This window comes from Habropoda laboriosa, unplaced genomic scaffold (genome assembly GCF_001263275.1).
Source record: "Habropoda laboriosa isolate 0110345459 unplaced genomic scaffold, ASM126327v1 scaffold18, whole genome shotgun sequence".
NCBI lineage: Eukaryota > Metazoa > Arthropoda > Insecta > Hymenoptera > Apidae > Habropoda > Habropoda laboriosa.
In genome coordinates, this window is record NW_017100152.1 from 1,593,076 (window position 1) to 1,606,120 (window position 13,045).

The 13,045-nt window shown below is 45.1% G+C and overlaps 1 protein-coding gene across 1 annotated transcript in view; it reads right to left on the bottom strand.

The window, feature by feature from the left end:
- LOC108575550 overlaps window positions 1-12,677 on the bottom strand; it is a 65,073-nt gene extending 52,396 nt beyond the window's left edge. Inside the window, exon 1 of the mRNA XM_017938375.1 lies at window positions 12,192-12,677. The gene's annotated coding sequence lies outside the window, so the exon portion shown is untranslated. The remainder of the gene's footprint in view (window positions 1-12,191) is intronic.
- Between the last annotated feature and the right edge of the window lie 368 nt (window positions 12,678-13,045).

The following is a 13,045-nucleotide window of genomic DNA, read 5'->3' on the forward strand; positions in this document are numbered from 1 at the left end:
AGCCGCCGTTCGAAAACCATCGGGAATAAAATCGTAGAAATAAAAAGTGCACCGAAGAAGGAAGAGATGGAAGAACAGGAGGGGGAGGGGTGTAGCAGGAGGGATTTATTAAAGCGAAAAAACGATATCAGACGGCCTTCTGCTTTCTCGTTCATCACAGTCCTCGGCAGCGATATATTTTCTTCTTTCTTTTTCGAATAACGAGCATCATCGTTATGGCACTACCTCACCCACCCCCACCCCACGGCCTCCTACAGCCACCCCTCCCACCTCCTCCTCCTCATCCTCCACCGCCTTCTCCCCTCCTCTTCTTTCCGTCTTTCCACCCCCACTCCCTTTGTTCGTTCGCAGCGAGTGAACCGAGTCCGGGTTTAATTCTCAAAGCGATAGCAATTTCCAGGCGCAGGAAAAAAGGAATAAAGCGGGGAGGGAGGTAGAGAGAGCCACCCCTGTCATACTCGATCGATCCGACCTAAGCAATTAATCTATTTAACCTTTCTACTCTGCCGCGCCGGGAATAAAGGAAAGGCGAAGGATTAAATTATTGCGTACTTGAAATTCCGAAGGGATCGAGAGAAAACTGCAAGAACCGAGAGAGAACTAAAAGGGGGGTTAGCTAGCTAGCCAGCTAGTCAGCCAGCCATGCAGCTAGCCAGCTAGTTCGAGGAATTGCGAAACGGGGCCTGTCTTTTAACCGACGGGGACACAGAAACGGGAGACACACGGTGTAATGATTATAAGGGGATATCTTTTCACCGAACACGAGAGCGCGCCAGTTTCGTGTAACGTTTAAACTCGAATCTTATGGTAGTTGCGTCATTCGGTATGTCGCCAGTTGGAATTACGAGAGTCGATTCCTTTTTAATGTTAACGATATTTCATGGAACAATGATTTTTCACATAGCTAAAATCAACGATGGAAGTTTCACGATGCGCTAATTTATTTCTGGTGTGCTGACGATGACCGTCACCGTCTTTTCGCGATCAATTAATTAACAGACACACACGATAATGAACGGTTGTCACGTCGGGTTAACAGAGGCGTGGTTTATACATATACTTATCATTAATCGGCCAGCGTGTCGTCATTTGACAGGAGAAATGTTACTTTTAAAAGCAGTCTCTCTCTCTCTCTCTCTCTCTCTGTCTCCCCCCCTCTCTTCTCCCAGGTTATATACCTCGACGACACGTTTTTTAAATAATTAACGCTCGACAGTCGAACCGAGTAGTCGGCCAACCGATGCTCGCGATACACGAGTGTGCACAATTTAGTTTCGTTTACAGTGAACACCGTGTCCCACGGCACACTCGATGACAACACTCGTTGCAGCGTCATTTCGTAAACTCTTTCTACATATACACCCCTTTATGACCCTTGACGCGTAGTCGATTTCTCATTTTCACTTCAGCTGAACGCACAAGGCAAGTGTACGTGTGTGTGTGTGTGTGTGTGTGTGTGTGTGTGTGTGTGTGTGTGTATGTGTACGTGCACAACTTTCTGAAACTTGTTTTTGCACTAGATGGTAGAGTAAAGTGTTTCACCGGGCCAAAATGCGCAGCTGAGTGCACCCGACTTCTACTAAATTGATTTCTGAACGAGTACTCCGCGTGCTGCGTGCATCGGTTATCGGCATTTTCATTCGTGTAAACGATATTACTCACTTAAGCTCCAATGGATGAATTACAATTGAGACAATTACGAGACACTTTTCACGCAAGATTATCTTCATGGTATAATATTTTCCAATTCATCAGAAAGGGGGCTTTCGCGTTACTCTTTTGGTTCTCTCAGCCATCATGGCAAGAACTCGAAGTGATGCATCGCTCCATTTCGTTGTGCACCATATAAATTTTAATTTCGACGCGACACGGGAAGATAATAGCGCCTCGGCGAGCCTTTTTCCCCATTTTTTTCTCTCTTTGTCCTGTACACACGAATCCAGTCCGTGAATGCATTAGGGCCGATCGAAGGTCACGAACGTCACGTGCATGAAAAATTCCCTGAAAAACAGGAAACTCCGGAAATACCTCACGATCGACACGCGTTCGAAATAACATCGACGAAACGAGTCCCTGAGCCACACTCCCGCGTCATTCACAGTTCCTTAACCCTTCCACGTGTTTTTCCTGCCTCGAAATCGCGACTAAATCGGAAGAAATATTCGATGCAAGTGAAACAAATCAGTGGGAAAAAACACGGTGAAAACAATTCTTGTTTAAGACGGCTAAATAAATTTGATCGTATCTGTCGGCAAATATTGTCACGCCGATACTCGAGAGCTCTATGTTGCAACCGTAAAGTCGATTGCTATCGCTATACATGGGAAATACCCGAATTGCAAATGCAACGATGCGCAGCGCGATTGATGAATAAATGAAAAGAAAAAAAGGAAGAAAGGAATGTTTCTTACGTTCGTGAAAAGTTATCGACGTCTTTGTGAATTTGTTGCTCGGAAAGAGTCGGTAGCAGAACACAGAGGCATTATCGAATTTTCTTTCCTATCAACGACAGGACACGCTTCCAAGTAGAAAAATAGAAATACGCAAGTCTGCTAATTCCTCTTTTTCGATTCGATTAAAAAATTGTTTACTATCGTTTTATCAATGTCATTACACCAGAGACGAGCCCACCAATAGCCATTTTCAATGGAAAAATTCCAGCATCAGTTTATCAGAGGCGAAAGTGAAAAGGCAGACATTTACAGAGAGAGGGTAGACAGTTTTCTCCAGGTGGCAGGAACAAAGGTCGTCTTTCAACGGGGCGACAGAAGCATCGGTGCATGGCATCTAGGCGCGTAGACGGCGACGACAATCGCAAAATCAATTTGCATTATTCGTTTAAAAGTGTGCTGGTCTGTGACGTCAGCGCGGTGCGCGGAGCACGGGCGATGGGGTGGGGGAAGGGAGGCGATAGGCGCGTAAGAGGGTGTCGAACGGAGGCAAGTGGCCTCGTCTGGTCGTCGATGCTCTCAAACAATCCCTTTTCTCCACTTCCACCACCTAGGCGCCGTCACCCCCATCGCCCCGCTACCACCGCCGCCATCCCTACCCTTTCTTCCGACGAGTCACCGAGAACACCCCCTCCGCGATCCACTCCTCCAGCCAACCCCTTTATCATACTTTTGTATACGTCCTTTAGCCATCGAAGCCTATGCAACCCCCTGCCTCTTCCCTCACCTGTCCCGCTGCTGTTCTCGCGACAGCCACCCTCACGCCGCGGCCTTTTCTCCCTCACGCACAAAACACTGCCCTATGTACTCCCCCCTCTCTTTCTCTCACTCACTCTCTCTCTCTCTCTCTCTATGCTTTCTCCGCTCTTTTTCTTTCTACCCCCTCTCTTGTTCGGTTGGAACGCGACCCTTAACCCTCTGTTTACTTAGGATTACCAAGTTTCTCCATACTTGATTCTGTAATGAAAGTTATTTCGCGACGCAACTCCCTCCTGCTCTGTCGCTTTTAATAGTCCACCGAGACTTTTGTCTTTAGACTTGCGGCGAGGCGTGTTCCCCCACCGATTACCATTCGAAATTTTCGACGAAAATCGGTGTAATTATCGCTCTAATTAGAAATGTTACTTTTCTTCGGAAACAACCGGTACTTCCCCGGTGCTTTCTTCTTGCGAGGGAGCAGTTACGAAAAGGATCAGCTCTGAGAATCTTCTCTTTTCCCTACGCTCCCTGAATCCGTCTCTGACGCTATGAGATTTCGCGTCTGACCAGCTCCGATAGATGTCGAATCGAGTTTCGTGTCTCGAACGAGAAATTCCCTCGGAAAGAAGTAACCAACTAGAGGAAACTTTGCAACAACTCGAAACGGAGAATGAACTGCTCGAGTGTCAGGGGAAGAAAGATGTCTACCTGTTCTCCAATCCCTAAGCCCGAAGAATATACCTTTTTTCGGATAAAACAACGATAAGAATTTTTAAGCCAGGTCTTCGACACCCACTGTTGCTATAAGAAAAGGAAACGGCTGGCGATCGGTGAACGAGCGCGAAAGGGAGGGAAGTTATTATCTCGAAAAATCAGCGTCGCCGCGCTTTTCTATAAATCTTACGGCGTTACGTTCCTCTCACGAGCCGGTGAGAGGTGGTACCAGTTAAATGGGAAAAGTTTTGCTTTTAGCGAGCCAGTTCGCGGCTGTTTCGAACAGGAGAAAAGAGGAAATTGCTCTGGCCGGCTGTCAATGTCATTTAAGGACGAAAATCCGTGGTCTCTGAGTAGGCATTTTCGAAAAACACCGTTTCTTCCATTGTTTCTACAAGCGTTGATCCGTACAAAAATAAGACTCAAAAGAAGAAGAAGAGACGAAGGGAAAAGTTAGAAAATTTGATCGTACTTTATTTATTTTTCCCATTTCTTTCTCGTAACCCGCGGCTCTTTCTCACCCGTTTTAAACAAACAAATAAATAAAATGAAGCGCGAAATCACAGCGATCGACGTGTTTATCGTTCACCATGGAATTCATTTAGAGCGAGGGAGCGAGCACCTGTCGATTCCGCGCGTCTGTTTTCGCAAAAATCCCGGGGATCGCGCGGGACTCAATTTACCGCGTATAATCGCGCGGCACGGTGTCGTTTCAATTTCGACTCGCGATAAAAGTCGCGATACACGCGTTTACAGCGACACGATACCACGGACACACACCGACGTCCATCGAGCGGTTTAATTAAGGCGGAACGTTTCGATGGACGTTTCCATCGACTACGACTGAGACAACCCGCTGAAATATGCACGAGTGGATATCCGATTTTCGGTGCTCGTTTACTTTCCGTGAAATTAATTCACAATTTTATTCCTCCTTTATCAACCTGTTACTAACGAGTAACTCGACTCTGATGTCTCCTTTACACATGAATCGTTTAAAAATCTTCTGTCCAAAACTTATACGAGGCCACTGTTGGAAATGTTCCAAAATCAAAGAGGTTTCAGATGATGATAGGTTTCCTTCCATCAGCCCCACCTGCCCCCTCCCCCGAAATCACCACCATATCTATCCAGCCGTACAATAACCCCTCGAAGATCAGTACCATTATCAAGGGTACTTTACGTGGAAAAACCGATTCTCTATGCTCTTCTGAGGATCCTTCGCTTCTGTTTAATAGCGCGACACAAGTTCCTCGGTTAATGTGCCGTGGCATCTCCTCTCCTAGTGCAAAGATTCGCCGTGCAGGAAGCTGTTCGTGTTTCTTATTATCGATCCTTCGTAATTATGTCGTCAAACGTTCTAACAAGGAACGCCTGCCAACGGAATCGAGTCAAATTCCAAGACTATAATCACGACGAATTGGGAAATGGTTTCTCGCGATCGATGATCCTCCGCTTCTTGACATCGCGATCAACGCTTCCTTTCGTTTCATACACATACGCACGCACATATAGGCATAAAGAAGTAGGAAAGAGAATTGGTAGTCTTTTTCTAAAAGAAGCTTCTTCGTGTTTCCTTTCGATAACTCGCGAGGACACGTGTAGTAGCTTCTACTCGTGATTTTTTCCAACTCTCTCTGGTGGTTACATTTCAGGCAGAACACCTTTGTGCTCGAGGGTTGCTCTTTTTTTCTATTCATCGGAATTGTGCAGAATCGTCAGCCATTCTTCTCCTTTCGCTATTCGAGAAAAAATATAAGAAACCACGATTCTTCGAGTCGTTAATAAGCACTCGTCGAGCGTGGACGGGGGCTAACCGGTCGATAAAAAGAAGTACTGCAGGGGATCTCTCTGCTTCCGAGAACCTCGTATTTCAAACTATTCAACGTGAACTCCAATTTTTTTATACTCGTCATTCTTCATTCCACTCCCGCCCCTTCTATGTGGGTTAAGCAAAAAAAAAAAAAAGTAATCCGATTCGATAGAAGGATTTTGCGAAAAAGGCTACCCTCTATCTTCAAATCACGATTGCAAAAGTCTTAATCGAAAAGTTTCTCTTCCATTTCGAATTATTTCTAAGACTCAGGCGATTGAAATCCTGTTAATCCAGTTTCACCGAAACTCAACTTCTCGAGAAGTTATATTTTCCTGGAATTTCCAACAATGCTACAGAATAACCAACAACATTTTCCCCTTATTCCTCTAACGGGAAACTGCCTTTTTTTTTGGTAAGACGAAGAGAATTCTCTAGAAAAGTAGGGGAAGCGCCGTACAAAATAAGCAACGCGATTCTGTACGCTTTATAGCGCGCCATGGAAAACCTAGAACGATTATTCTTCTCGCGAACTGAGCTTTATATTCCAAAGTGGCCTCTCCTCCTTGGACGCCTAACTCATAGAACCGGCCGCGGCGCTCCATCATGCTTCTATTTCTTTTGTTCGCGAAACTGTGCCAGAGAACATAATCTACGATATTTCTCTGATTTTACGCATTCCTCCAATATACTTTTACGCATTTTCTACGATTCTGTATTCTTTGCCCTCTCTGTCCAGTGGTGTATGTACGCTGTACATAAGACGATAGCCAATTTTGTTGCGTTCTCAGCAAAGCTCTGTTTGATAATTCATATTTTGCAGCCTATGAATCATCCTTATCAGCGGAAACGATTTCCAGGTTGAACGGAAAAGAAAGAGGAAAATAAAGCGCAGCTTCTCTGACCGAATAACTCTACTAACTCGACTGTAAACCGAAAAAAAGGAATGAATTAGAACGAGACTGATAGAAAATCGGACAGAGTAGAAAAGAGCGGGATAAAAAGGGGAAATCAATTCGGTTTGCGACGTGTGAACGTCGCTTGAATACTTGTTTTGGACGCAACGTGTGAAAATCAAAGAGATTTCTCCGGCAGCACATCCTCAAGCATGCAACAACCCGAGAGTTCTCTTCCTTCCCGGAGATTAGCCACGTTTCTCGTATACATGCTTCGACACCTCGTTCTACACACGCTCTTATTGACGTTTAATTGTCTCTGCGGTATTCTTCTACCCGTTCTTCAACACGCGCGAGTATCATTCCGTGAAATTATACCGTGCGAAAGTAGAATTCCACGAAACACGTGGGAAAGCCAAGGCACAATTTTATGGAAAATCGAGAAATCGTCATTATCCTACAACTTTGAACAACCTTTTCACATCCGTTTCTCTTTTCCAATCTTCTGCCCCGTCACACGAAAGCATTATTCCAATTACGTTTAAAATTCTCTATGAAACATTTTTTCTTATTCATTTTCATCCGTTCCTTCTTCGCTTGCTACTTTTCAATTTGATCCACTGTTCACTGCACGATGTAATAAGAACGTTTAAAAAATCCTCCTTTGTTACATTATATACGAAATAGGATAAATTTGTACAATTGTTTCGCGTAGCTATTCCCACGATGACACTTCTAAACGAGTCACAGAGAAATCCATGAAATAAATTGAAAACCGTTCCGGAGGTTTCGCGATGGCGAAAAAAGCGTTAGAGGCATTGGGCACTCGCGCTAGTAACTTTCTCGCGTACATAAATTGACGGACGGCTCGCGGAATTTCTCTTAATTCCACTGATGCCTATTTTTTGTTAGTTATCGACTTTTCCATAGGTGGCCACGCCAACGTTAGTTTTGCCTTCGTCGGTATTAATCATACCGGCAATTTCGCCCGCGGCGTTATCCCGCTCGCGGAATTTGAAGTTTTTGCCCAGACGCGCACCGCAAGGGAGAGAAAGCGAACTCGACGATAGACAGTGGCTTGTGTTTTAAAATTCGATCTAGTTTGCTACATTTCATCATCTCTCGTATTTTATAGCCTTCCGATAAAACCGACGATTTATCTGGTATGTCAATTAGAATTTTCAACGGTAGCAACCCTCTGGTAACTATCTAACAACTATATCAGTCTATATACTTAATCCTTGACGAATTATTAATATCGTTAAAGTAATTGCATTGAGAAAGATGACACGTCGCCAATGACTAAGGTGTTTACACGTTAATTACCGGTTTTAAAAGCCGGTGGATTATTCTTTTCTTGTTTTTTTTTTATTCCAGAAGAAAAATCGGAATAAGCGGAGATCCAGTGTAATCACGAAAATTCGATGGTGTCCAATTAGAGGTCAGGAAAAGTTTAAACGAACAGCTCGTTAAAAATTTAACCGCTACACTGCCTATAAAATTAATTCGCGTTAATGAACAACTGATGAATTAAACATAATGTAGAAGGTAGCAAGCCTTTTCAAGAAGGCATCAAAGCGTCACGGTGACGCACGATTCTTAATCGATTTCGTTTCAACGAAAACAGAAATTTCCTCGTAAATGTGAAACTACTACGCTGCTGAAGAAGAAGAAGAAGAAGAAGAAGAAGAAGACGACGAAGAAACAAGCAACTTCAAACTCTTAGCAGCCTTAGAAACGAAAAGCAAGGGAACATGTTCATCACGACTTATTAGCATTTACCAGGAAAACATTTAATAACGATTAAATCATTCGCACAAGTTGAAATTAGACACGTACGGAAGGGAAGAGAATGGAGCAACAATATTCCAGATACGTAAAAGAAAAACTTCGTCATGGACCATTCTGTACACAATGTTGAAAAAGCGACGCAAAAACCCATAGAATCGTTTTCTTACGCGTGAACGACGACCAAGGACCGAAAATCCCTAGGCAACTACTTTTCTGTGACTATATCGTGATTTCGTTTAATATTTACGCGCGCACAGTACCGAGTGTAACACAGAGTGTACCTACATATATACTTTGGCGACGAATAAAAACGATAAGAGAAACGATACAACTAATTATCTAGTCGGTAGTGGGTAAGCTGTTTTCAACAATGAGACGAAGCGAATAATATCAGGCGTTTCGAGCGTTTACACGCGTCGAGCGTAACAGAAATACGCGCGAGCTTAGTAAAAAGGGAAGAGAAGAGCGTGGGGCGCGCGCGCGCGCGCACACAGCCGAGAAAGCACATTTTTCAAGGCATGGAAAAAGATTGAACGGGGCCAAGTCAAGACGTTCGCACGGTTATCTTCGATATTGACTCCTATCCCCACCGCGTTTTCTTCGCTGCATCGGCAGTAGTGGTGGTTGTAATCCGTGGCTCTGAGGCGTGTGTAGCGCTCCGCTGGTGTTCGAGAAACCCTCGATAAATACGCAATTTGTTATTCGCGCGGGAAATAAAACGCGTTTCGTGCAAATAGCCCACGCATACAACAAAAATTCCTACTGTATTATCGGTTCATTTACTGGCAATTAATGTACACCTGTTGTTATCAAAGCATTCGAAAATTTCATCTCTTCTTTCTAAGAAACATAACCATTGTGAAACCATTCAACTGTTCTCTTTATCTCTTTTGAACAAGTTAACCGTGTAAGTTACATGACTCATCCGGTATAAAAAGGGGAAACTCTACTGAAGACGAGTGAAAAATTTGAGTTTTAATTACGTATTAATAATTCAAACTACATGTCACTTCCAAAACCGTGTTCCCAAAGTTAGTCATAGTTGTATTCGAAACGCACGCTTCTCGCAGTCTCGACCTCGACGATGCTGTAACCGATGCCGAATTTTCGCGGGATCTCCCTCTTTATGTCGTTCCAGCATCGTTTCATACGCGAGAACAGAGAGGTCGTTCGCACCGTGACGAGCTCACCGCCGCGCCGGTATGCTCTGGAACCGCATGGCTGCGTGAGTTGCTCGACATCGTCCTTATTTTTCTCGATCGACCGATCGACTTGTTCTTCTCGCGCCGTTGCTGCTACTCTCTTTTTGATTAATCTCCACTCGTCGGAATTATCGTCACCAAGGTGCAATTTTCCCCCCCATCCGCACATGTTGCACCGTCCGTTCGCCGGAAGGGAATTTTTTCCATCGATTTTTGACGTAGTGTCTCGTTTAATATTCAAACGAACCGTTAGTGAAACGAGGCAAGAACAAGCGGCTAAAAGAGATAATTTTGGTCGAGACAAATACAGCAGGAAAAAGGAAGGACGTTGTTACAAACAACAGGAACAAAAAATACAAATATTCGAGGCTAACACAAAGTCTAATCACTATCTCAGACAAGTATGGCCAACGAGAGCTGAATTTACCAAACCCATAAATCACGCGAACCTCGTGTACGACAAGATCAAAGCTTTCAACGATGTCCCATTTCCCAAGGAACACGCGTGAAAGGAACGTGCAACGAGGTTTGCATTTTCATTCGGAAAATTTCAGGTTTGATACTAGAACGATTGCGTAATTGCAACTCTTTAGAGTGTCTGAAACGATCGCGAAAGCGACGCCAGAAGCGAGCGTTTCTTTTCCTCGATCGATACACGCCTTATTTTTCCCGCAGCAAAGAGAAATCCAAAAAATTTCTGAAAAATACTACGGAAAGAGAAAAAAATAGCGTTGATTTTAATGGAACGATGCAACGGTGTGTGATGTCAATCGGTAATTTTCCGATCGCATCACGAGCGGCGATCGGCTCATTCGTGTTTTATTTTTGGAAAAACCCGTCGACAGCGACAGCAATGACATAAATTACCAGCCCGACTAACGCGCCGAATCCACGTGTTAGAGAAAATTGCGTATAAGACAGGTGGTCTGTGGTGACGTCAAGTAGTTGCTTTTTTTCGAAGTGTTTAATAATTCGCTATGACGCATCGTCCACGGGAACCACTGAAGTAAGATACGAAGCGAGATAACACACGGTTCCTGTGGAAAAGAGCACGTGAAAAACGCACCGGGATTTTGTAATTTTCCTTCGAGCTTTAGATAACACAACATGAATCGAAATATTACTAGCAAAATCACACCTAAGTTGTTTATAGCACTAGAAACAATTCATAAAGGAGAGCAGCAGCAGCGATTCAATTTTTCCTCGGTTAAAAATTTTTGTCGCGCACGATCGACAGATAAGTGCGACGCGCGATCATTCTCCAGCGCGCAAAAAACACTATGTTCTATTGCATTTCACAAGAACGCAACAGGCGCACTGGTATTGGTCGGTGACAATCTACGTCATGCAGAATGGTACAAAAAAAGAAACGAGGGAATCAAAAAACTTGTATGCACCGACGTAATATCAAAATATCATTATGAAAATTGCTGTGGTGGTTCGCCGAAAAGTAGCGAAACTGATTAGAGGTTTTCCTAGAAGTAAAAATTTCCGCGTGAAGATAACGCGTTGAGTTAACTATCGTCCTCGATTACTGCGCGTCGCGTTATTCATGGAAAGCTCCTTCCTTAATCTGATTCGTAATGATGAGTCACTTTGAAGTCATTCCGATTCGAAATTTCGCAATACAAACGCGCAATTTCTGTTTCTGTAGAGAGAAACATTTTTTTCGGACACGTGTTTCCCGCGAATCGTAACGACACACTCTAAAAACCTCATGGTCTAACCCCTCCCTTCCCATTGCCGCGCTTCCCGCGCTTTTGCACGAGCACACGAAATAAACAAAACTCCGGTTACTTTGATTGGTTACACTTTGACGCGCTATCTTGGAGCATTGAACGCGCGTACACGTGCTGTTATAACGTACCAAGTGTCAAGAACTGCGCCTACACCTTCTAACTTTTAGGTTATGTTCCTTCTCTCGAAAGACGCACGACTTCCGCGAAGAAGCATCGTTCTCGAGACGGAGCAAAAAACATTGGAAAAATCATCCGTGTACACTTGCGTAGAATCACGGGGGCACGACGTTTCGTTTAGACTCGTGTTGTTCTACGAGAGAGCATGCTCATTCCATCCCTTTCGCCCCTATTGCTTCTCTCTCTCTCTCTCTCTCTCGGTGTTTTTCTCTCACACATGCACGGACGCGAATTACGCGACGACAGCGAAAACACAGACACGAGCAGCAGGTCAATGAAGAAGGCGAGAGGTCGGTTGACAGGCGGCGTCCTCGTCGTTTCTCACCGGCACTGTCATCGTTATCCTTGTTATCATTAAAATTCCCAATCGGAAAATTCGTCTCAACGCTCCTGTCGAAACACCACTCGCATACACGCGCGTCCGAGAAAGAGAAACAGAGAGAAAAAGCGAAAGAGCGAGACAACGGTGGGAGAGAGCGCATTTACACGTAGTGTGAGGAAGGGGAACAGAGTTAGCAGCCAGAGAGAGAAAGAGAGGAAGAGAGAAATGGTGGGAGCGAAGGAGGGAGAAGGAGAAAGAGACGCCGGTCTAACATGGCAGCCGATGCCATGCAGGCAGGAAAAAACAAGATTTAACGTTGGAACGTGCGATAGACAAGAGGACAGCGGAGATGCGCGCGTATACTAGGAAGAATCTAGTGCGTACTCACGTTCTCATGTATCTGTTTCGCTGCGTGGTCCTTACACGGTGGGCTACGGGAAGTAACTAACGTCGAGGATGAGAGAGAGAGAACACCACGCGGGGTCACGCACTCCGTGTTCCGTGCGGGTCTCGTTCAACGGAAAAACAACACCCGGCGTCCTTTTCCGTTCCCGAATTGGCCGTGGCTGTCGGTTGACGAGAACGGTCCAATGTAAACCCACCGGCACACCACACAACAACGCGATCCGTGTTACAAAGTGCGTCTCGCGTTCGTTCGTTTGTTGTTTTTGATAACGCAGGTGTTCGACGGGGCGTGGAAGGGTGCGCGGCACATACAAACGTTTGTACGCACGAGGAGCCTCTCTCTAACGAGGAGACGTGACGATCAGACGTGTGTGACGAACAAAATGGCGTTTGCCGGACTGCCCGCGCGCGATCAGGTGGAAAATGTCGGAATGCTGCTGCTAGGAAAGATCGACTGACTGCCGAGGTCCGCGGCCCTAAGTGGTTTGACGTTAAGAACGAGCTGAACGAGCAAGAAAGAGAGACAGAGACGGACAAAGACGGAAGGAAAGAGAGAGGGAGATAGCCGCTGGTAGAGAAACAGAGAGGGAGGAGGAAGCGACTGGGAGAACCGTCAACCGGCACCAGTGCGACAGAGATGGTGATACTGGGCGTGAAGGAAGGGATGCGCGTCGATGGTGGGGACTGAGGGATGGTCAGAACCGAAAGAGGGGAAACATCCCACTATTTTCCACTGTCCTCGGACGACTTCGACTACCTTCGATTGCTTTCGACTAGAAGCAGGGCCGTCTCGCATTATGTCTAATGCGGGTGGGAATTTTCCCGCTGTTAGAAACG